The 26,322-nt window shown below is 43.7% G+C and overlaps 1 protein-coding gene and 1 non-coding gene across 4 annotated transcripts in view; both read left to right on the top strand.

The window, feature by feature from the left end:
• CTNND2 (catenin delta 2) overlaps positions 1 to 26,322 on the top strand; it is a 1,052,534-nt gene that overhangs the window by 956,982 nt on the left and 69,230 nt on the right. The window lies entirely within an intron of this gene.
• On the top strand, positions 4,401 to 4,507 carry LOC145519236 (U6 spliceosomal RNA). The gene has a single exon (XR_014063653.1). It is a non-coding gene; the product is annotated as a U6 spliceosomal RNA (small nuclear RNA).

Below are 26,322 nucleotides of genomic sequence, written 5' to 3' on the forward strand. Positions count from 1 at the left end.
TTTACCACATAGAGAAAAGCAGCCAACTGCGTGCTGAGAAACACCAGGCAAGATTTAAGGATTACATTTGAAGCTAATTAAGACTACAGTATGAATTTTATGCTCGATCATAATTTCTTATCTACATAGAAAGTATCATTATTGAGACAATAAGCAGAGTATTTGAAACTTCCTGGGGACTAATTAAATAGAACGAAGTCTGGCTCTCAGACTGGAAGCTCCACAATTCAGTCCTCATACCATAAATGTCTGATGTGATGGTTTAATACAGTTGCCAAGATATTGTGCTAAGAAATAGCTGGATGCTTTAAGAGGTGAGCATAATTCTCTCCTTGTCTGCTGACTTTGGAAATGTGGAATTAATTATCTCCTCATTCATCATTTGACCAATGTTTATCATGGCATCAATCCCATTGGTCTCATCACTTCATGGCAAATAGATGGGAAAAAAGTGGAAACAGTGACAGATTTTATTTTCTTGGGCTCCAAAATCACTAAGAATGATGACTGCAGCCATGAAATTAAAAGACACCCCTTGGAAGTAAAGCTATGACAAACCTAGACAGCGTATTAAAAAGCAGAGACATTACTTTGCCAAGAAAGGTCCATCTAGTCAAAGCTATGACTTTTCCAGTAGTCTTGTATGGATGTGAGAGTTGGACATAAAGAAGGCTGAGTGCTAAAGAATTGATACTTTTGAACTGTGCTGTTGGAGAAGACTCTTGAGAGTCTTTTGGACAGCAAGGAGATCAAACCAGTCAATCCTAAAGGAAATCAATCCTGAATATTCATTGGAAGGACTGATGCTGAAGGACTGATGCTGAAGCTGAAACTCCAATACTTTGGGCACCTGATATGAAGAGCTGACTCACTGGAAAAGACCCTGATGCTGGGAAAGATTGAAGGCAAAAGAAGAAGGTGGCAACAGAGGATGAGATGGTTAGATGGCATCACTGACTTAATGAACTTGAGTTTGAACAAGCTCAGAGAGATAGTGAAGGACAGGGAAGCTTGGCATACTGCAGTCCATGGGGTTGCAAAGAGTCCGTCTCGAATTAGTGACTGAACAACAACAACAAGTTGTGTGCCTACTATGTGTTCATTCCAGTGGAGCATCAAAGTTTCTGCTTCCTGGAATGCATGGTCCAATAATGCAAACAGTTACAAAAGGAAGCAAACAGCATTCACCTTCTGCGTTGGATATGACCAAAACAGTTTACAGGATTAGAGTGGAACAAGGAGGGGAACTGGTGAGTGAGTGGTCAGGAAAGGTCTCTACCAGGTGACACCCGAGCAAATCCTCAGGGATGGACAAGAGCCAAATGTTAAACTATCTGGAGAAGGAGTTTTCTGGGCAAAAGAAGCAACAGAGCAAAATCCACGCTGCAGGAGGGAGCCTGGCATGTGCCTAAGGTGGTGAGAAGGTCAGTGTTTTATAGACAGTAAATGAGGCAGGATCAGTTGGAGGTGGTGACGGTGAGTGAAAGAATCCTCTAAGCCTAGGGAGGGGACCTGAAGATTTTTGGCTGTAAGAACATGATGGAATTTATGGTCCTTGAAGTCCTCTCTGGTTGCCGGTCAGAGACCAGACTGTCGGAAAGCAAGACGGTCAGTGAGGATTTAACTTTAGAGTCTGGGAAGGAGATCATGGTATCGTGGTCCAGAGCTGTAGCAAAGAGGGAGGGGAAAGTATTTTGAAGATGGAGCCAGCAGGCCTTGTTGAATGGGATGCAAAACCCTCTAGACAGGAAAAAGAAACTGGACACAAGCTGATAGAATCAGTTTTGTTTAAGGCTGAAAGTTTGAAATGTCTGTTAGATACAAAAGGGGAAATGCCCAGTAGAAAATGGGAGAAATGGCTTTGATACTCACAACTGATATATTCATAGGTGTATCATCAGTGGGGGGAAAAAAGATATTTAAAGTCATGGTCCAATTATTTTATTTCCCTAAATGCAGAAGCAGCTACAGGAAACCTAATACAAAAATAAAATGCCTAGCCACGGGTGGACAGGCATTTCTTGGCTTATTAACTGAAGATAGGTTTCTTCCATAATTGTATTCTTTTTTTCCCTTTGAGTAAAACAGACAAGAGATAATGTTGTTTCTTTTGTGAGTGCTACTGACAGATATAAGACCATATGCATTCAAATAATTTTAGAATTATCTATAGGTCATATTTGTTGAGCACTCTGAAGTTTGTCTTACTTGTTTAGGGACAGTAAGCAGAGCTTATTCATACACGGCTTCCCCGGTGGCTCAACGGTAAAGGATCTGCCTGCGATGTAGAGGAACATGTCAGGAGCTGCGGGTTCGATTCCTGGGTCCAGAAGACACTCTGGAGAAGGAAATGACAATCCACTCCAGTGTTCTTGCCTGGAAAATCCCATGGACAGAGGTCCCTGGCAGTCTACAGTCCTTGGGATCGCAAAGGGTCGGACATGACTTAGCAACTAAACACACACAACATTCATACACTACAGTTGAGGTATCAGGCCTATAATCCACCCCAGGAGAAAATATGGCATTGGGGTGGGGAGAGGGTAGGTCAGTTGAGATTGATGAGCAGTGTGGATTTCCATCCACTGGTCTAGACTCTCTCCTTGGGTATTATTTGCTTTGCTTTTATTTCCTAAGGCTCATTGTTCTGCATAGTCACATTTTGCTATTGAAATTTTCACTTGTCAAGTAATTTGTGTGTCTGTGTAGTCATCCCTTATCATAGTGCTTCTGGGAACCAATGAATCCCTGTGAATAGGACAGTATGCCTAGTCATTCTGTCTTGTTCAGTTTTCCATGTGGCAGACATTGTTTTAGGGATGCATATGTGAAATGCCAAGTTATTTATCCGTGGAGTATATTATAATGAAAATGAATGGAAATGCTTCTTTGCTAGTACATTTATAAACACAGCAGGAGTAGCTACCTCCCCTTGATACCATTCATACAAATGGTCTGGGAGTGAACTTATCTTCCATTTTTTGCTTGTGTGCAGGTCTTGGCAGAAGAGTTTGTCAAACATTTAGAAGTGAGAATAACCTACAGTGACAGAAATGCTTCCAAGAGATATAAATCTAATTGATAGAAGACCACTGGAGACCCTTGTAGTCAAGCTTACCTTATTGGGCAGAAAAAAAAAATTTTGCTTCTTCTTTCCTCTGCAATTCTAAGTAACATTCAACTAAATTACAGTTCTGTTTATAGATAGACAGATAGATAGAGATGGGTACAGATACAGATAGAGATGACTTCTGTGGTGGTCCAGTGGTTAAGAATCTGCCTCCCAGTGCAGGAGACACAAGAGATGTGGGTTTGATCCCCGGGTCAGAAAGATCCCCTGGAGGAGGAAATGGCAACCCACTCCAGTATTCTTGCCTGGAGAATTCCATAAACAGAGGAGCCTGGCGGGCTACAGTCCATGGGGTCTCAAAGAGTCAGACACAACTGAGCCACTGAGCCCACACACATGGATATAGATATTGATATTGGAAGCAGAGAGTTCTGTGACTTTTTCTTATAAATTGAGTACTATTTTCATTCATTTGAATTTTAGTTGACTGTGGGTGAATGATTTTCTTAATATTATATATAACTGGATTTTGTAGGCCACCAGAGTTTTTGTAAGCAATGTGATTTTTATTCCCAGGCCATTTTGAGAGATTCGTGTGACACATGCAAAAATGGAAAGTCATGGTGGTTCTGCTTTCAAATTCTCAACAGAATTTGTACGTTTGTTTGCTCATAATTGAGACTCAGCTCTGTAGGATTGATGGTCCACACAACCCACCCCATTAAACAGTCCATATTCTTCTGTCAGCTTCCTGTGTCCTCTAGTTTCCTAGCTTCTCCATGAATGAGGCTGTTCTCTGGTCTTGATAGCATCCTGAGACAACTGCCATATACTGAGAAGCTGGAGGGAGGGTGTTGGCAGAGGTATATGGTTTTCCATAATGCAGGTTAAAGGATATAGTCATAGATATATAGATAGACATATGTCACAGCAATACAGCCCAGGCAAGGACTCCACACACCGAGATTAACGGAGAAAGGCTCAACATGGAATCACCTCTGGGAACAACCTGGACACATGTCCTGACTTGACCCCAGACTTCTTAAGGCCGAGTCTCTGGTGTGGAGCCTGATCATCTCTCTGTCTCCAAAGCTCCACAGGCAGTTCTGACACCAGTCAGGGCGAAGATCCTGTTCACTCTACTGTGTTAGCTCCCCCTAAGCCAGCAATTTCCTCTTATAAACACACACTGCCCTTTTCAAGCTTGCTGGGCCACTTCGTACTGAACCCTAAATGTTTATTTACTAAAGGGCATTAGTATCTTCAGAAGACTTAGGTCAAGTGCCACTAAGATTGTTCAAGGAGCCCATGAATTTAAAACACAGAAGCAGTGCTCACTTCTGCAGCACGTGCACTAAAATTGGAACGATACAGAGAAGATTAGCATGGCCCTTGTGCAAGGATGACACACAAATTAGTGAAGCGTTTCTTATTTTTGTAGAAGAAAACATGGTTACCAAAGAGGAGGTGGTGGAGGGATAAATGGGGAGTATGGGATTAGCAGGTGCATACTGCCAAATGTAAAATAGATAAACAATGAGGATTTACTGTGTAACAGAGGGAACTATAGTCAATATCTTGTAATAACCTATAATAGAAAATAATTGAAAAAAGGAAAATATGTATAACAGAATCACTTTGCTGTATACCTGAAACTAACACAAATTGTAAATCAACTGTAATTCAATTTTAAAAAGAAATTTAAAAAAAATGAAACTTGAGAGACTGACTGACCGACTGCGATATAGGGGTCTTATTAAAACAAAATGTAAAAAAACTAAAAATAATGAAACAATCGGGGGCTTTGGAAAAAATACAAGCAACTTGGAGAGGAAATGTCATTATTTTGAAATAAGTTGGTGGCATCACTGACTCTATGGACAAGAGTCTGAGCAAGCTCCAGGAGTTGGTGATGGACAGGGAAGCCTGGCGTGCTGCCGTCCACAGGGTCACAAAGAGTCGGACACGACTGAGCGACTGAACTGAACTGATATAAACTATATCAGCTTTTATAACACATTAAATACAGGAATAGAACTAAACTTTTCCCAGATTCATTTACATTTATTCTGCATCTCACTTGTCAATATTTCTTTCTTTAAATTTTACAGATTATAGTTGATTTACAGTGTTGTGTTAGTTTCAGATATACAGCAAGTGATTCAGTTCTACATGGGTTTGTTCATTTTCAGATTCTTTTCTCATATAGGTTATCACAGAATATTGAGCTCCCTGTGTTATACAGTAGGCCCTTGTTAGTTGTCTATCTTATATATAGTAAGTGGTATGTGTATGTTAATCCCAAGTTCTTAATTTATCCCTCTCTCCCCACATTTCCCCTTTGGTAACCTTAAGTTTGTTTTCAATATCTGTAAGTCTGTTTTTCAATATTTCTTTAGTAATACTCCAAGTTAACTCAGTCAGTGATATTCACTGAGTGATAACCATATTAAAGGCTTCATGCTAGGTGCTATGATTGAAAGTGAAAGTGTTAGTCCCTCAGTTGTGTCCGAGTCTTTGAAACCCCATGGACCCCCACCAGGCTCCCCTGTCCATGGGATTCTCCCAGCAAGAATACTGGAGTAGGTTGCCATTCCCTTCACCAAGGAATCTTCCCAGCCCAGGGATCAAACCTGGGTCTCCTGCATTGCAAGCAGATTCTTTACCATCTGAGCCACCAGGGAGGCTATGAGTGAAAGATGGCATTTATTTAAATTCTCTAAAGAAGATTCACTAATAATATTGAGATGTGAAGGACTTACTCTCAGAAATAAAATCTGCTGCTCAGACACCCAATTTTTTTTTCCAGTCCTACCAGTTTATTGTTACCAACCCATCCCCCTCCACCCTCATGCACACATGCTCAGGCATGTAACCCCATGGACTATAGCCTGCCAGGCTCCTCTGCCCATGGACTTTTCCAGGCAAGAATACTGGAGTGGATTTCCATTTCCTTCTCCAAGACACCTAATTTTGATTCCAGCATATTTTTAGCAAAAGCAGAATGATAGGAGACAGCCCAGTCCCAGCTCCATGGCCTAGGGTCCCCAGCCCAGGACCCAATCCTCAAAAGCTGGTGTGTCTAAGAACCCACATGACCACTTGTGCTGTGACCTTGGACTCCAACTTCTTTCTGCAGCCAGGAAACCAGCTCAAAGGCAACTTGATGGTGCAGTTGCCCTGCCATCGGTGAGCCCACTGTGAGCCCAGTCTGGCCAGGCGGTTGTGGCGTTCCTCTCTGCAGTCCTGACGCACATCACCATCCCCAGCAGTCTCACATGTAGGCCAGTAGCAGTTCAATATCTCCAGCCTTTGCTCTTCACTACATGGGCATTCTTTCTCCAAAGCCAAAAGACCACTTAGTGTGGTACCACCAAGCACAGTCAACCTCTAAAACAGCCACCACTGGCTTGCCTCGATATACCCAGCAACTGGCTTCAGATCAGATTGTAGGAGGAAAACTTTTCTATCCACTTGGGTCTTAGGGGTCAGGGGCAACAAGAGGGAATGCAAGTTAATTGACGATAGAGTAGCAGGACAAAAGACAGTATCTATTCACATGCATGCAGGGTACTCAATAATCTGAGTAATTCACTGAACAACCAAGAGTAATGCTTTATATATCAGCCTAATAGTGGAAAGGAAGGGAAAATGGGGCTTCTAGGGGAGCTTCTATAAAGTGTATACATGCAATTTCTCATCACCATACTAATGGTCATTCTCCTTCTCGGCTGGAAGCTCCCCAGATAGAGGATTGATGGCAACTTCCTTCTCAAAAATCTCTGGGATTAGTCAGATAAGGGGGGCTCCAAAAGGCTTGTCTCTGAATCTGCTGTATCCCAGACATCTCCCGTTTAAAATAAATGTTTATGTCATTCCACTGTGTCCCTTTAATATTGTCGTAGTATTTGTTTAGGGAGCCTTACTTGTAACTCCAGTTCCTATGTCCTTAATCCCATTTTCTCGGAAGTTTCCACTTCATTCATTCCTCAGTCAAGCCTATGGTGGGAGAGAGATGATTTAGGTCTTGCCAGACCTCAAGCCAGGCTTCCCAGGTGGCGCTAATGGTAATCTGCCTGCCAATGCAGGAGACATAAGAGATGCGGGTTCGATCCCTGGGTTGGGAAGATCCCCTGGAGGAGGAAATGGCAACTCACTACACTTTTCTTGCCTGGAGAATCCCATGGACAGAGGAGCCTGGTGGGCTACGATCCATAGGGTCACAAAGAGTTGGACACGACTGAAGCAACTTAGCACGCACGCACAGACCTCAAGCCAGCATTCACGTGACAGGTGGCAGCTCTGATCATTCTCATCACTAAAGCTTCAGCCAGCCAAGTAGCTGTTACAGAACCCGTGCCTTGTCTCAAAAACCAATTCAAAGCCCTCAGTCTACTGATTGACCTTGGAGAGTACATTAAAAGTAATATACCAAAAATAGACAGTGTGATGCGATGACAATGTCTCTACTTTTTGGATACATATAAACACAGAACTAACTGGGACCACTTAGTGTGGGGCAAGGCTTCCCTAGTGGCTTATTGGGAAAGACTCCACCTTCAATGCAGGGAGATGCAGAGGACGCGAGTTCAAGCCCTGGGTTGGGAACATCCTCTGGAGGAGGAAATGGCAACCCACTCCAGTATTCTTGCCTGGGAAATCCCATGGACTGCAGGCTACAGTCCATGGGGTCACAGAAGTCAGACACGACTTAGTGACTAAATAGCAGAGTGGTGCAAATAGCTCTTTAGGATAATATTCTTTTAATACAGAAAAGTAAATGATGCCTCTCACAGAGACCCTGAATCATCTAGAAAATACTGAATTGTATTTACTGTGTAGCAAGCCTTCAGCTTTTACAAACTTCACTCACAGCAGAGCCAGACCAAGGGTGAGTTCTCTTTCCAAGGGAGGAAATAGTGATTCAGAGGATGGGAGGCAAGGAATAGGATGAGCTATCAGGTTGGGCCTGAGAGTTGATACACGTGAGCCAGAACCATGAGATGGGGTTTTGCAGGGGACTCCTGATGAAGGTAACCAGAAATGTGTTTCTTGCCCTTGGTAGCTCTGATATTACCTTTTAGTATGTTTTCCTGTTGATGACCTTTTAAAAAATTTTTTTTTAAGTTTGTATTGGCATATAGTTAATTTACAATGTTGCATTAGTTTCGGGTGAACAGCAAAGTGGTTTAGTTAGACATATATCCATTCTTTTTCAGATCCTTTATCCATATAGGTTATTATAGAGTATTGAGTAGAGTTCCCTGTGCTATACAGTAGGTCCTTGTTGGTTATCAGTTGTGTAAGTGTGTATATGTTCATCACAACCTCGTAATTTATTCCCCACCACCTTCTTCCTTTGGTAACCATAAGTTTGTTTTCTAAGTCTCTGAGTCTGTTTCTGTGTTGTAAATAAGTTCATTTATATCATTTTTTAGATTCCACCTGTAAGTGGTATCATGTGATGTTCGTCTTTCTCTAGCTGACTGACTTCTCCTTGCTGACCTTTTATCTCTGGCTCAGTGATCGGAGGTGTTATTGTTCACTTTCTCACTTAAATCACTTGGGCAGGTTGCTTCCCCTTCTCTGTGTCTTTGATTCTTCATGTTTGAAATGGAGATAAACGTAGTGTCGATCTCAAAGGACAGTCTTGAGAAATAAAGACATAAAGAGTACTTGGAACCATACTTGAGACCCTGAATTAAACCCTGGTTAACTGAGTTATCACCAGTCTTAGGCCTCACGGCAAGAGCAGCATCACCAGTTCTAACTAGTACTATTTCTAGTAGTAGAATCTGACTTGCTTTTGCACCTCCATGGGCTTCCCCCAGTCCAATGGAGGCTCCTAGGCAATGGTTATTCAGTGCATCTGTTCTATGAGAAACAGGTTAAAAGCTCTCAGTTTAAAGTTATCTCAGGCCTATTGCAATGAGGCCTTTTTTTTCCAAAGCCCATTTTTCACTTTATTGTAGACACAAATCTTCTTTTATGCAGATGCTTAAAATTTTTTCCCAGTGAAAAACATACTCCTTTCACAAAGACTTTCTATTGGGCCATCATATCTCTATTCTCTCAAGGAGCCCACTGGCAAATAATGGGACACTGAGAGAAAGTGTTGGCAATGAAGAACTGTAAACAACCCAAGGAGCTGGAATCTCTGGTACCTATAATTATATTAACCTGCACATGTGTAGAGCTTGATAAAAAGAAAGAACCTGTTTTGTTATTCCTTAATTTTAAGAGGAAAGAACTGCCAAGGTCTCTAAGGCTTAATGACCAAAACAAGCATGCCTGAAACAGATTCAGACACATGAGTGCAAAGTAGCAGATCAAATACGTTTTGTGACCGGGTACTTGTGGCTCAGCTGGTAAAGAACCCGCCTGCAATGTGGGAGACCTGGGTTCGATCCCTGGGTTGGGAAGATCCTCTGGACAATGGAAAGGCTACCCACTCCAGTATTCTGGCCTGGAGAATTCCATGGACTGTATAGTCCATGGGGTCACAAAGAGTCGGACACGACTGAGCGACTTTTACTCACTCACTGGCTCACACCCTCCGAGGGGTTCCACCTGTGCCTCTCTTTGATATGCTGTTGTTCATGTACCATCTTTGTGATGCAACAAAAAGAACCATCTCACGGTGTCTCCAGTGAACCACAAAAAATTGCAGGTAAAATGCACATTTTTAGGCAGATCCTTTGAGATGAGGATTCCCTGGATGGATTTGACTGCATTTTCCAGTGTCGTTGAATTCCTCCTTTGGTATTGAATCTGTTCTGCTTTATACCAAAGAGCTCAGCCTCCTCCTACAGACACTGAAATTCATCTATTTCACTCATGGCACCATTTAAGCTTTTTCTTTTCCTCTGATACTTCTTTGATAAGCTTGCCTCCACTTACAAAACCATCAAAACCTGGAAAGAAATTATTTGACAAGAAAAAAGAAAAGCACCTTTAGTGTAAGTTTCAAATGAGACTAAATCGATGAGCCGTCTGAGGTGAAGTTGGCCTGGCAGTGAGCTTTATAGCCAATCTTGTGTATAATCCTTTTCTTGTTCTAATTTCTCTCTGAAACTTTCGGAAAACTGTGTGCATCCAGTCACATCATTAAGAGGCTGATTGACTCTAAAACCAAACTGTTGCCCTGTTTGTCTCTTGTGTAGGCTAAATAGGAGAAAAATAAATCAACTCATAGGAGGAAAAAAGCATGATAGGCACAAACCACAAGTAACACCTTGTTAATGAAAATATACAAAACTTGTGTTATGTAATATTGATAATTATTATAGCATACCTAATGAAGGCAAAGGGCAAAAGGCTTGTTGCTTCAAACACCCTTTTCCACCTGAATTTCTCATGAGAAAAAAAAAAACGTAGTGCTCAACGGCGTCCGAGGCTGCTTCCCCCAATCTCATTAGAACAGCTGTTACTGAAACCAAGCTGTTTCCTGCTCAGTTTGGCAAAGGACAGCACCACTCAATGGAGCTTTGTCAGTGTCTTAGGAGGGTGAGGTGACGTCAGGTCTTCTGGAAGCTTGTTTTTCTTAACTTTTTGTTTTGTATTGGGATATAGCCAGTTAACAATGTTGTGACAGTTTCAGGTGAACAGTGAAGGGACCCAGCTATACATGTGTCCATTCTCCCCCAAACTCCCCTCCCATCCAGGCGGCCACACAACGCCGAGCAGAGTTCCCTGTGCTCTCCAGCAGGTCCTTGTTGGTTTTCCGTTTTCAGTATAGCAGTGTGTCCACGTCGATTCCAAACTCCATAGCTATCCCTTCCCCCATCCTTCCCCTCGGCAACCATAGATTGTTCCCTAAGTCTGTGAGACACTTTCTGTTTGGTAAGTAGGTTCATTTGTATCATTTCTTTTTAGATTCCACCTATAAGGGATATCATATGATATTTCTCCTTCTCTGTCTGATTATTTCACCTGTATGACACTCTCTAGAAGTTTGTTTGAGGCTTCCCAGGTGGCGCTGGTGGTAAAGAACCAACCTGTCAATGCAGGAGACATAAGAGAGGTGAATTCTATCCATGGATCAGGAAGATCCCCTGGAGGAGGTGATGGCATCCCACTCCAGTATTCGTGCCTGGAGAATCCCATGGACAAGGGAGCCTGGTGGGCTGCAGTCCAGAGCGTCACAAAGAGCCAGACACGACTGAAGTGACTTAGCACTCCCATGCATAGAAGTTGTTTGACGCGGGTCTTTCACTGCCGGGACTTGCCACAGTTCAGGACTGGCAGAAAAAGGAATTCAGAGCATCACAGGGCACAGACCATCTGTTGATGTTTTTCACGGGAGACTTCATGGACCTTTCCCAGAGGTTCCATAACAGTCAAGCTATTTGCCTGGGCTAGAGTCTCCTGGAGTGGTAAGCGCCATTCATGAGGACGATGAGATCATCAGGTGATGTTCCTGGAGACCATCAGCTGACGTGGAGCCTCCTTGTCTGAGATGTGTGTGCACGAAGGGGTGATGGGGAGTTGGAAGCAGAGGGTTTCCATTCTCTGTAGTCTGAAAGGGAACATACATCTCCAGGACTGCTCTGTTTCATGGTGGACGGATAGCCAGATGACACTGAGGGGAGATAGAAGCGCAGATAGTGCCAAGCTGTCAATTACCCAAAATTAATTTTCATGTAACTTTAGCAGCATTTGGGCACCAGGGTCCCTACCTCTCCAGCCACACTCAATTACTCCTTCCCAAGTAGGTGTGGAGAGTGTAGCAGGGGTCTCGGCTCTCAAGGACAGGGTGATTCAGGTGGAGACCAAGCCCTGGCCCAAGAAACCACACTGGTATATTTATTCCCAGATGTTCAGATCACATTGCACACTCTAAGCAGCTGTGGAAATGCACAGAAAATAAGCATAACAGAGTGACAAGGCCTTTAAACACACGGCTTGAAATGAATAAGCAAAACTTGAGCATGTTTAACATAAAGTTTATTTTGAAGTTTATTCTCAATTGCTTTGGAACATAGGTCTGGTCATGTCACTCCTGTCTGCCTTTTGAATGAGTCTGAGGCCCCTGGTGGCTCAGTGGTAAAGAATCCACCTGCTAAAGCAGGAGATTCGGATTCAATACCTGAGTCAGGAAGATCCCCTGGAGGAGGATATGGCCTGGGAAATCCCATGGGCAGAGGAGCCTAGCGGCCTACACCCCATGAGCCTGCAAGTGTCAGACATGACTTAGTGGCTGAACAACAGGGCCAAGAAAATCTCAGACTATCAATAAATATTTTTTGAATGAACAAACAACTAGTATCATGCTTTAAGTTCTATAAGAGCAGAGAGGAATGTCTCAGTTCTCATTGAAAAAAAATCTCTTGTCATCCTGATTTCCTAATGTTAGAACACTTCCATATACCCTACAGAGTTATTTATTAGTGTCAAAGGTCTGTATTTTCTATTTCTTACTTTTTTTCCCACTAGAAGTAGGCATGCCAGGAGAAGTTTCAAATGCACGGACTGAATCCGTGATTCACTGTGTAGTTGAAGCTCCTGTCCATCAAGGCCCAGGTTTTGGTCCGTTCATCTGCACCCCCTACCATGATGAGTGAAGTCAACCACGGAGTTAGTTGTGTGTCCATTTTTTACCTGCTCCTTATCCTAGCCGGGTTGTAGTATGGCTGATTGCTTGTCTCCCGTTCAGAATTCTCTTCAATTTCAATTCGCTCTTTTATCTTTCTGCATGTTCTACATCCATCCTAGAGATGGCAGCATATTTTAATAAGGAACCTCCTTGAGACCCTTGGGAAGGAGAGCCACCAGCCTACCTGGAGGTTTGCATAAGAATGCACACCTGCTTGTGCTGGTGGAGTGGGTGATATAGAAATGAGCAAAGACCAACCAAATGAGAAAAGCGAAGGCTGTGTGTTCCAAGCATCTTGTAGCAGGGAAGTCAGCCACCATCACTTGTGTTTGGCCGAGACTCATAGGCAGGCAGGGTAGTTGGAAAGCTTCATAGCGGAGAAAAGGGGAGACTTCTGGGGGCCCCGATGAGAGGTTGCTGGCCTGAGGAAGCTGGAGGAGGGCCAAGGAGAAGAGGACCATCCCATGTGATTAATTAGGGGCATGTTTGACTTTCTCCAGTTGGTTTTCAATTAGTCCCCAAGTTGACTGTTTGTGACCCCATGGACTATAGAGCCCACCATGCTCTTCTGTCCATGGGATTTTCCAGGCAAGAATACTGGAGTGGGTTGCCATTTCCACCTCCAGGGGATCTTCCCAACCCAGGGGTTGAAACCGCATCTCTTGTGTCTCCTGCATTGACAGGCAGATTCTTTACCACTGTGCCACCTGGGAAGCTCACGCTGCCAGTTATTAATCAAGTACTAGCCATTTGAGGACAGTTGTTCCAGAAATGATTGTTTAGCTTTCCAGATTGTCACGAGAGATAACGTGACTTTCCTGTAAGTCTACCTTAGAGCAGGCTGGTTTTCTGAGTTTACTGTATAAAAGGCTGTTTTCCTGGGCAGGTTGCTTCAGGTTGTGGATCAAAGTTCTGCTTTTATATGTGGTCTGACCACTGTCCATTTGTAAGTTCCATCTCTCCGTGAAACTTGTGACAAAACTCTGATTTTAAGTGTTGTTTTAAAATTGCATTTTAGTTACAGTTGAAATAAAACTAAACATAACCAGGTGATTTGGAGTAAATTATCTGCCATAAACTTTTTTTTTCTCCCTTCTCTATCAAAAGATAGGCCAGTCTGTAGCAGGGGGCATCAGTTGTGCAGAAAATATAAGAACCAGGGTGTGTGCATGTGTATGTGTTCAGTTGCTCAGTCATGCCTAACTCTTTGGGACACCCCCCCCCCCCTGCAAAATACAGCCCACCAGGTTCCTCGGTCCATGGAATTTTTCAGGCAAGAATACTGGAGTGGGTTGCTGTTTCCTACTGCAGGGTATCTTCCCAACCCAGGGATTGAATCTGCCTCTCCTGTGTCTTTTGTATTGGCAGGCGGATTCTTTACCGCTGAGTCACCTGAGAAGCCCACTCAGAGTGTTGGCCCACAGGAAAGAGTTAGCATAATTTGTTGTCTCTGAGGATCTGTTTTCCACTGGGACCTGAGTTGGTGGATACCCCTAAGTATGTTTTTTTGCAAAAAAAAGTATTCATGAATTCTTGGTCTTAAGATCTAGGGACTCGCAGACCTCGGTGAAGAGAGAGAAAAGAAATATATGGTTTGAAAGGAGAAAGAAATACATCAGAGTTTGGTAGAGAGGAAAGGAAAAAGAGCATTCAGTTAGAACTCCACAGACTAATAACATGTACACAATTCTATTGTCTAAACCACTTAAAAAACAAATTGCTAAGAAGATATTATTGAAAAGGTGCTTTATTGAAGTCATTGGATTCTTTCATTGAACATTTGTTGGACCCCATTATGAGCCTGGCACTGGAAATATCTCCACCATTATTTGTTAACTGCAGTCTGTAATCACACAGGGGAAAACACTATATATTTTCACTAAGACTGAATAACTAGGGCCAACAAATTTAATATTTAAATTGACTAACTTCCAGGAGAGATACGCAGTGAGATAATCCTTGCTTAAGGAAAAAGCACTCTTTATGTTCCTTTTGCGCAAGTGGTCTTGAAACCAATTATTTATTGAACACATACGTGCCTAAGGGACTGTCTGGAAAATGGAAAGTGTTTCCAGACTTGAAGGAATTTTAGGAAGCCTTGTAGATAAGGGATAGATGCGTACATCAGCACTGCATTGCGCGTGTGTGTGTGTGTGCTCAGTCACTTCAGTTGTGTCCAATTCTTTGCAACCCCATGGACTGCAGCCCACCAGAATGCTCTGTCCATGGGATTCTCCAGGCAAGAATACTGGAGTGGGTTGCTGTGCCCTCCTCCAGGGGATCTTCCTGACCTGGGAATTGAACCTGCATCTGCCTGCATCTCCTTCATTGCAGGTGGATTCTTTACCCACTGAGCCACATGGGAAGCCCCAGCCTTGCATTGGTAGATGGTGAATGTGCCTCATGCATGGAAAAAACTCAAGGGCTCCCTGGGATCTTCTTGGGGAGGGTGCTGTTTCCCTGCAGCTGGTGAGCAAGGGAGTTATCATAACACATTTGACAAGTCTTAACATTTCGATTTGTCAGGTTGAAAGTTAGTACACCATCCATGCCAGTGCATGTTTAGACATTTATTTTTCTTATATTACACTCTGGAGACAAGTGAGAGAGGAAATTTGACAAGAAATTTGTGTTATGTCAGTTACAGCAAATCACAGCCCGTGTCTGCCCCTCTAATCACACAAATCCCATGAGGCGTGAAGTTCCAGGGGCTCATGAGGTTACCAAGAAGTACAGAAAAGACACAAGGAGACGTTAGCAAACAGAATCTTCTCATCAGTAACTTGCTATGACTGTCCCGTGATGTTTAGAAAGTGACTCACCTTCACCCATCTCTAGGGGTTCCCTGGTGTGTGCTAAGTTTCTTTAGTCATGTCTGATTCCTTACAACCCCATGGACTGTAGCCTGCCAGGCTTCTCTGTCCATGGGGATTCTCCAGGCAAGACTACTGGAGGGGTTGCCTTGCCCTCCTCCAGGGGATCTTCCCAACGCAGGGATGGAACCCACGTCTTCTGAGGCTCCTGCATTGCTGGTGGATTCTTTAGCTCTGAGCCCCTGTGGAAGCATGGTTACCTGGTGTTATAAGGTAAATGTTTGTGCCTCCCCCACAAAATCCATTCAGTGAAGCCTTAACCCCCAATTTGACTGTATTCAGAGATGGGACCATTAGGAGGTGATTATGATGGATGAGGTCATGAGGGTGAGGCCCTCCTGATGCGATTAGTGCCCTTATAAGAAGAGGATGCACAAAACAGAGGAAAGGCTGTGTGAGCACACCGGGAAAAGTGCTGTCTACAGACCTGGAATGCCAGGAACCCAGCCTGCCAGCACCTTGATGTTGGACTGCCCCTCCTCAGCTAAGCTGCCCAGTCTGTATTATTATGTTACACATCAGCCCAAGATGATGAAGATCTGTTTCTCCTGAGTCTCTAGAGCAGTGACTCTCAACAAGGTGCCATTCTGCATCCCCCCTCCCCCTGCCCAGGCAGTATTTGGCCAAGTCTGGAGACACTTTTTGTCGGTATAGGGGGTTTGCTCCTGGCATCTAGTGTGTAGAGGACAGGGACGCTGTTGGCCATCCAGCATACAGGACAGCGCCCTCCACCCCAGCCCTGCCCACGGTAAAGCATGATGCAACCCCAAATAGTCATAATGCCAAAACTGAGGAAAACGGCTCCAAATTCGGTACAGACGTCTCTCCAAAAAGCCCTGACAAACCCCACTTCTCCTCAACAGCATTATTAACCCCTGTCTTTGATAATTCCAGAAACCACCCTGACTAGGTGGTTTGACTAGGAAGCCCATCAGAGCACTGCTTGTGAGGCCAGATGACTTGAGCTGGAAATAGCAGATGCGGCCCCTGCAAGTCATCGAGATGTACCCCCTCATCCATGGTTGGGTCAGCACACCGTCCTCTCCCTGTGGCTCACGCCAGGGTGTGGGGTAGTTCCAGCAGCTCACGTGTGTATAATGGGCATCCCTGGGGTGGCTGCTGGCACCATGAGAGAATGCTCCTAAAGCCCTCCTGTAGCCAGTTCTCTTCAAACCATTTCCCTTCATCTGCTTAGACCCTTGTGGTTTCCCGGGCAACTCAACGCATTACCGAAAAATATATGCCTGCAAGATTTTGATGGTAAAAATAAAACAACATCACATTAAATTTGGGACTTGCATTTGATATCGTTCAAAGCTCTGAAAGCAGCTCCCTTCACTTGGGGAAGAGCGTGTGCTTCAGTTTTAAGTCCTCCTTTGGGATGCCTTACTGGCATTGGCGTTGGTTGGGGTTGAACAGGTTGTGCTTTCTTTGTTCATGGCTCCTGTTTAGATGCAGGGGTTGGGTGGTGCATCATTCAGTGCAGTGTTTGTGGAATGCCCACCTCCATCCAGGCCAGTCCCAGGCACCAGGAGCTCAGGCGATAAGTTCCTCAAGGAGGTTACTGAGGTGAACAGACCCTTGCGTTCTGCGAGAGATAGGCTTGGATTGGAGGGGGCAGGGGAGCCGAAGCATCTTTGGGAGAAGAGGATACGGGAGCAACCTCCTAAACGATGTGACCCCCGAGCTGAGCCTGGACAAGTCAGAGGTAACCAGACAAAGGGACAAACCATGGAGGAACAACAGCAAGAACAACAGGAGTTACGCCCCAGAGACTCAACTCCGGTGCAGTATTCACAGAATTACAAGAGGGTCAGCCAGAGGGAGGAGAGAGCTCCCAATACCTGCAGGGGTTCTGACAGCCAGTCCCAGATGAGTATGTGTTTCATCTGGTAAGGGAGGGGTGCCACAGATGTGGTCAGAGGCAGAGTGACACACACCGGCGTGTGCTCCCAGTTAATTCTAAGAAGAAGTGAAGTCTCTCAGTCATGTCTGACTCTTTGTGACTCCATGGACTGTAGCCGGCCAGGCTCCTCCATCCATGGGATTTTCCAGGAAAGAATACTGGTGTGAGTTGACACTTCCTTCTCCAGAGGATCTTCCCAACCCAGGGATCGAACCTGGGTGTCCCGCACTGCAGGCAGACGCTTTATCATCTGAGCCACCATTTGCAACCCCATGGACTATACAGTCCATGGAATTCTCCAGGCCAGAATACTGGAGTGAGTAGCCTTTCTCTTCTCCAGGGGATCTTCCCAACCCAGGGATTGAACCAGGTCTCCCACATTGCAGGCAGATTCTTTACCAGCTAAGTCACAAGGGAAGCCCAAGAATACTGGAGTGGGTAACCTATCGCTTCTCCAGCGGATCTATCCGACCCAGGAATTGAACCGGGGTCTCCTCCGTTGCAGGCAGATTCTTTATCAACTGAGCTATCAGGGAAGCCCCGCAGTTAATTCTACAGGGAGGAAAATCAGACTGATTTGCATTTATTGAGGCATATTCAGACCTCTTTCACAGGATCAAGCGATCGGATACATTTGATTTTCCTGTTTTTATTGCCCTCCCAAAAAGCACTGTCACAGTATTGACGTACGCTTCCTAAATTCCCTGTCCTTCTAACTCTACACACCTTCTATCCCTCTCTTGGGTAGATGAGAAACCCCTTGGTTGTTAGTGGCCTGGCTGTAAACCCAGAGCCTGGCATAATGCCTTTTATGTGGGGAAAAAACAGGAAGCGCTTTTTATGTCTTGCTGTTGGTAGCAAAGCGAGTATGACGTGACTTATTTCCTGCGTCCTTCAGAATCAGTGTCCCAGCCGCTTCGTGAGTATCACCTCCCTGGACGGGTGGAGGTGTGCCTTGCAGTTTCCTCTGCTTCTCTGCAGCGTGCAGAGCTCAGTCTTTCATTTCCAAGGTAGACACCCTTTACCATCACTCACTTCCCTGAGAAAACCATGACCTTCTACACAGAGATATGCACCCAAATGAAGTCTATTAATGCTCCTGAAATTCACGAGGACAGAATTTGAACTTGACTTTCTGTTCTTGGTCACATGAGAGAGTATCCCCAGGAAGACACCTGGGCCTTCTGTGGCTGTTCAGGACCTTCTAGAGAAATCGGTCTGGAGCTCCTCCTTGCGTCCTGAGCCAGGCCTGTGTACCTTTGATTCCGGGGAGCGCAGAGCCAGTTTTCCTTCTCACAGAGTAGGATGAAGCAGAATCCACAGGTAAAGGACGGTGATGATCACAGCTGGCGTCATGGCTGAACCATCATTTTTATTTAAGTAATGTTAATTTGATTTTGCTTATTTTGCCTCCAACTCTTACTTACGGACCTGGAAGGTGGGGAGGTCCTTTAAGAGTTCTACGTGTGCTAAAAGTGAAATTGCAGATTGCAGAGGATCACATACAACAGAGGATATGTGAATATTTGTCAAATAAAATGAGATAGCTAACTGTTACCTGTGGTCTCTTCAAAGGAGCGGCTCTAAACCTGAGCCTAAATCCAAATGAATGTTGCCCGCTGTATTTGTTTTCTTTGGCTGCTCTAAGAAAGTACTACTAACTGGGTGGATCGAACCACAGATACTATTGTCTCAGGGTTCTGGAGGTGAGAAGGTATCGGTAGGCAGGGCTGGTTCCTTCTGAGGCTCGGCTGGAGAATCGGTCTCAGGCCTCTCCCCCAGTTTCTGGTGTTTTCTGGCCCTCTTCCGAGTTCCTTGAATTATAGAAGCATCACCTTGATCTCTGCCTTCATCTTTACATGGCGTTCTCCCTGTATATGGACTTCCCAGGTGGCACTAGTGATAAAGAACCCACCTGCCAATCCAAGAGACATTGAGAGATGTGGGTTTGATCCCTGGGTCGGGAAGATCCCCTGGAGGAGGGCATGGCAACCCTCTCCAGTATTCTTGCCTGGAGAATCGCCATGGAGAGGGAAGCCTGGTGGGCTACAGTCCATACGGTTGCACAGAGTCGGACAGGACTGAATCGACTTAGCATACATGCCCCCTGTATATGTGCCTGTCTCCAAGTTGCTCACTTTTATAAGGACACCAGTCATACTAGAGTAGGGACCTACCTTATTCCAGTATGACCTCATCTTAAATAATGACATCAGCAATGACTTTGTTTCCAGATAAGACCCCATTCTAGAGTAATGGGGTCTAGGACCTCAACATACAAGTGGGGTGAGGGAGATACTCAGTAACGGCTGTGAGCAGCAGCATTCATATCTCCACCCCGTTTCACCCCAGGGAGCCCCGTCAGCTGCTAAGTAAGCGGCCCCTCTGCCCTTCACCACAGGACGGGGGTCAGCTCCCATTTTAATGTTTCTGGTTAGAACCAGAAAGGATGGATGTCCTGAGTCTCCAACTAAAGAAGGAAAGAAAGAAGAAAAGACAGAAACGGGGGGAGCACATTATTTAAGAAAATGAAGGGCAAAGAGAAAGGAAGGAGTGAATTGAACAGTGTATCCACAAATAGATATCTATATTTAAGTCCCTAGAATGTGTGCATGTGACTTTATTTGGAAAAAGTCTTTGCAAATGTAATCAAGTTCAGGATCTTGAGAGGAGAGCATCCTGATCACTCAGGTGGACCCTGAGACCAATGACATGTGTCCTCAAAGAGACAGGTTTGGGTTTGACGCGGAAACGCAGAAGAGGTGGCCCCTGTGTGGTTGGAGGCGGAGCCTGGAGCCATGTGCAGGCGCAAGTCAGTAAATTCCAGGATCCCCCAGAAGGTGGCGCTGCTGACACCTTGATTTCGGACTTCGGGCCTCGAGAAGTGAGAAAATGAATTCCTGATGGAAATAGATCTCCAACACCTGGAATGTCACCCACGGTGGCTAAGGGGACACCCCTGTGAAGTCCCGACATCCTCTTTGCTCTGGTCTAACTTCCTGGAGGAAGAGCAGAACCACCAGATGGTTGTATGTTCTTTCCCAAGTCGTTCGCTGACCAGGGCTGTTTATTCCAGTCCCCGCCCACCTCTCAGCACCCGCATTTGACCTTTGCAGTTCGTCACCATAAGACCTCCAGGCAGCTAAGGGAACTGTGCTAGCCCAAAGGAGGACCACTGAATCTTCATGCCTTCAAACAAGCTAATGGTCCATACATGCTAACAAGCACACTCCAAGTCTCTGCCGATTTTGAAAATAAGTTAGCAGAGACTGTTTATACTGGATAATAAGATGTTTGGAAAATAGCTTTTCTGTCATGTGAAGACTCCTAATTGTTTCTTGATTAATTTTTATTGGAATATAGTTGCTTTACAATGTTGTGTTAGTTTTTACTGGACAGCAAAGTGAATACATATACATTTATTGTTGTTGTTAGTCACTGAGTGGTGTCCAACTCTTTGGGACTCCATGGACGGTAGCCCACAAGGCTCCTCTGTCCATGGGATTTCCCCAGCAAGAATACTGGAATGGGTTGCCATTTTCTTCTCCAGGGGATCTTCCCGACCCAGGGATCAAACTTGAGAACTCTTGCCCTCATCTCCTGCATTGGCAGGCAGATTCTTGACCACTGAGCCACCAGGGAAATCCATGTATGTGCATATAACCCCTTTTTAAGAATTTCCTTCCCATTTAGGTCACCACAGAGCACATTAGTTATCCATTTTATATATATAATATTAATAATGTATATATGTCAATCCCAATCTCCCAATTCATTCCACCCCCTTCCCCTCTCTCTGTCCATCCATTTGTTCTTTAGGTCCGTGTCTATATTTTTGTTTTGCAAGTAAGATCATCTGTACCATTTTTGTAGATTCCACATACATGCATTAATATATGATATTTGTTTTTCTGACTTACTTCACTCTGAATGACAGTCTCTACAGATGACCCAGTTTCATTCCTTTTTATGGTTGAGTAATATTCCATTGCATATATATCTCACATCTTCTTTAGCCATTCCTCTGTTGATGGAACTTCTAAGTGTTTTGAAGTGATGCTTGGCTTGGATTTTCAGTGATTGTTTTGGTTTGTTTCGTCGGTGCTGACCACAGTCACTGCACTGTAATAATTAAGCTCTTTGTAGACCAGAGCGTAGGCTTTTGAGTGATCCTTTTGAATCACGCTGAATTAGCCTGACCCAGTGCTGTGGCAAAGCCTGTAATGTCCATTCTAGAAGCTGACACTGCTAAGAAGTCATCCTTACTAAGGGAATAGCCCTCCCGTCACCAAATTTCACTGCAGTGAGAGCAGACAACCAGGAAAATCAGATTCCTGCAGTTGAATGCACACTTCAAGTCTTCAAAAACTACAACTGTTTAGATAAGAAAATTCAAACACCAGCCACTTTGCTGGGCTTTAGGACCACTGATCTACAGAAAGTCTGTGTCTAATACGTTCCTGCTTTTTTCAATCATCCCTACAATCTCTTCCATTTGCTGTATCTTCCTCCTTAGCTACAAGTGAAATCCCATTACAGTAAAGAAACTGCCAAAGAACTGTCTAGCTTTTTTTTCTTTTCCTAGAATTTCGCAGCATTAAGTGTTACTTGTAATAAATGTGTCATCAGCTCCAATCTAATATTTAGTCATTTTTATTGAGTGGGATTACAGGAAATAAACTTTGATCTGTATTTGGTCCTTTAGGCTCACTTTTATTTTGCTTCTGACTTTATATCTTTATTTATTTTATTCTTTATCTTCACATGTTTTCTTTTTTTCTATCTATCACCTTGTGGAGGGTCCATATAATTATAATAGTTGTTAATTCTTTTTTAGTATAGCACAAACATACTTGCTAAAGTTTTAAATTTATCAAAGTATAAATCCTTTATGTTTTAGCTGTACACACACAACATTAGCCTACAGTATAAACACTGGAATTCTGGATACATGAATAATACCAACAATTTTATATGAAACGTCCACTGTGGTTAGTTAATAAAGAAACAGGCAATATTATATAGCCCAAGCTATTTTTACAGTTCATAGGAGGCATATTTTCACTAGCTAGGGAATTTGGAGAAATGCCTAAAACACAACCAATTTTTATTAAAATAATTTATCATTATCTTTGGGTTCTAATGATGAACCCAAAATTGAACTAGAATTCTGTCTACTATAAAAATTTAAGGCTTCCTGGGCGGTCCAGTGGTTAGGACTCTGCACTTCCACTGGGAGGGGCACAAGTTCGATCCCCGGTCAGGGAACTAGGATCTCACATGCTGCGTGGTGCAGCCAAAAATAAAAACATAAAAGAAAATATATTTCTTTATTATGCTGCTGCTATTGCTAAGTCGCTTCAGTTGTGTCCGACTCCGTGCGACCCCATAGACGGCAGCCCACCAGGCTCCGCCGTCCCTGGGATTCTCCAGGCAAGAATACTGGAGTGGGTTGCCATTTCCTTCTTTATTATGAAAAAATACCAAAACATAAGGGCAGAAACTTAAAAAAAAATAAGCTGTAACCTAGATATTGTGTTGTATGAATAAATACTGTTAAAAATCAATCTCAAAGTGAGGACAAATGAAGAGATGATTCCATTTTAATGAAAGGTATCATTGCCATTGTTAGTAAGGACTACCATAAGTTGTCTTATACCTAGAGAAGGAGATTATCTCCTAAGCATAAGGGACACTGGGGTCTTACAAGATCTGGAACAAATTCAGACCCCTGACATATAATTTAGGGTCCCATGATATGTGTTAGAAGGTTAGGTTGATTGATGGTCCAGACATCCCCAAGCTTCCTCAAGTTACCTGCAGTCTGAGGTTAATTTTAGCTGTGAAGGTGGCTCTTTCATGCCCATGTTTTATATAAGCAAAATCAGAACCTGGGGAACCAGTCACCTAAGTCAGAAAAGACCCACTGGTATTCAAAGCTCACTTCGCTAATACAAATTAGAATTAGAATTGCCCAGTGGAAACCAGTGCTTGGCTGGGCTGGTAGATACTAGGAAAAAAATCAACTTGGAACACTTGTGAATTTCAGTTTATGAGTTTCCTCTATTTGAGAACCTGCACTGGGAATTCTTCCATAAGCAGCTCATTGGTTAACGAAGAAGATGAAACTGTAGGCAGATAACTACAAATCCTTCTTCTGTGACATTATCTCTCTGGTTTATGAAGCCTCTGTGAACAAAGTATGGGGGTAGGAGGTGGATGTATGAGATCACAACAAGACAGGTGCAGTTTAGGAATGAGGGATATTGAGAGTGCGATTCCCAGGGGGCTCAGTGGTAAAGAATCCGCCTGCCAATGCAGGAGATGCAAGAGACACAGGTTCAATCCCTGGATCAGGAAGATCCCCTGGAGAAGGAAATGGCAATCTATTCCAGTGTTCTTGCCAGGAAAATCCCATGCACAGAAGAACCTGGTCACAGAGACGAGTCGGACACAACTGAGCAAATAAGCGTGCATGCCCGTGTTTAGAGTGAGTCAGCCAATGCGCCCATGTATTCTCTACTCCCATCCTTCTGCATGGTCAGAGCAGCTCTTTTATTTCTGATTTTTATCGATATCAAATCAAGTTGCTATGATATGAGGATGTCTTTGGTGGTACAGATTTGTGGGCATTCAGTGACATGTAAGCATAGTAACAAGAACAGAAATGTTGCCACCCTTATTCCAACAGGACCACCCCAAGTGAGACCCACCCCCCAGCACCCCAGTCCTCTCCCTGGGAAGGGAATGAATGCTATGTAGCAAAAGATTTCTCCATTCACACAAATTTGGGAAACTCTAAGCTAAACTAAATCCAAGTGGTTTCATTTTGTCTAAGCCCAGGACTGAAGAGCCTTCACTTTGCAAATACACAGTGTAAATCTCTGAGTTGAGAACAAATACAGCACTTCCCATGTGTGTGCTACAGTGAAACCTTTTTCTAGAATACTGCATCCCTGTAGAACTTGTGTTCCAGGGATCTGTCACAAAACAACAAAACCAGCAGAATAAATGTGAATGAATCCCCACTGAAGTCCCATGATTACATCTTCTTACATTTTGTAATCAAAGAGCTCATGTAAGTTGTTTATTCATTTATCAGTAAACAAAAAGTTATTAGATGTCATCCTGTCCTTGGTTTTTTTTTCATAGTTCTATGAGTCCTTTTTTAATTAATTAATTTTTATTGCAGTATAGTTGCTTTTCTGAATTCAAGCAAACTCTGGGAGAGAGTGGAAGACAGAGGAGCCTGATGTGCTACAGTCCATGGGGTCACAGTCAGACACGACTTACTGACTGAACAACAACAACCGATAGTTGTTTCACAATGTTGTGTTAGCTTCTACTGCACAGCAAAATGAATGAGCCGTACATACACGTTCATACCCTCCCTTTTGGATTTCCCTCCTATTTAGGACACCACAGTGCATTAAGTAGAGTTCTCTGTGCTATACATTATATTCCCATCAGTTGTCTATTTTATGCATAGTATCAATAGTGTATGTGTCAATCCCAGTCTCCCAAATCCTCCCACCCCGCCCCTATTTTCCTTTCCAGCTTGGTTTCCACATACTGGCTCTCTACGTCTGTGTCTCTATTTCTGCTTTGCAAATAAGGTCATCTATACCATTTTTCTAAATTCCACATATATGTGTTAATATGGGATATTTGTTTTTCTCTCTCTGACTTACTTCATTCTGTTTGACAAACTCTAGATCCATCCAGGTAATCCCACTCTTAGGCCTACACCCAGAGAAAACCATATTTCAAAAAGACACATACACCCCAATGTTTATTGCAGCACTATTTACAATATCCAGGACATGGAAGCAACTTAAATATCCATCAATAGAGGAATGGATAAAGAAGATGGGATACATATATACAACGGAATTTTACTCAGTCAAAAAATGAACCAAACTGGGTCACTTGTTGAGATGTGGATGGACCTGAAATGTCATGTAGACTGTCCTTGGTTTATATTATTGTTGAAAATATCAATTACATATATAAGCTAACAAGAGGAAACTTTGGTGAATGTCTGTAGAACAGCTGAATTAATATTATAGGTTACAGGATAGGTGTCATACAGATTGTACCAATTTTACTTGTGTAAGGAGGGCTGATTGGAGAGAGGATTTTCTGGCCAAGAGACTAATGGAATGATGCCAATACCAGGAGACAGCTCGGCAACCTTACTCACATCATTTCATCTCTTTGGCCTGTAGTTGTCGGAAATTGTACCTGCCTTTTCTCCAGCCCTCACGCTCAGTAGCTGAGCAGTGTCTGACTCTGCAGACCCATAGAATGTAGCCCGCCAGGCTCCTCTGTCCTTGGGATTTCCCGGGCAAGAATACTGGAATGGGCTGCCATTTCCTCCTCCAGGGAATCTTCCCGACCCAGGAATCGAACCCTCATCTCTTGCATCTCCTGCATTGGCAGGCGGATTCTTTACCACTAGTGCCACTTGGGAAGTCACTTCTATAGCCCTAGGGAGATAGAAAGTAGAAACTGAAATAGATGTGACTTTTCCTGACAACATTAAACCAACTCTATAATGCAATCTATGAGTTGTGGCCGTTTGTGCCCTTTACAGACACTAACTTTTATTTTGGCAGAGGGCTAGATCAGTTTGAGAAAGCAAGAACATGGGGATGCAATGCTATAATTCTTCACTAGGTTGCTTGTGTGAATCAATGCATTACTGTTATCGAAATCACAATCAGACCAGGGGACTACCTGCAGATTCTTTTTCCTGAAAACAACGTTTTCTGACAGAAACACCGACCTCATCTTGTCTCAGACCCACTACTCTCTAAAATTTTCATCCTGGGAGACTTGCTGGGTCTTTGTTAGATAGCAATCTTGACCTAAAAAT

Source organism: Giraffa tippelskirchi, chromosome 8 (genome assembly GCF_054371585.1).
Source record: "Giraffa tippelskirchi isolate mGirTip1 chromosome 8, T2T-mGirTip1v1.2.pri, whole genome shotgun sequence".
Classification (NCBI taxonomy): domain Eukaryota; kingdom Metazoa; phylum Chordata; class Mammalia; order Artiodactyla; family Giraffidae; genus Giraffa; species Giraffa tippelskirchi.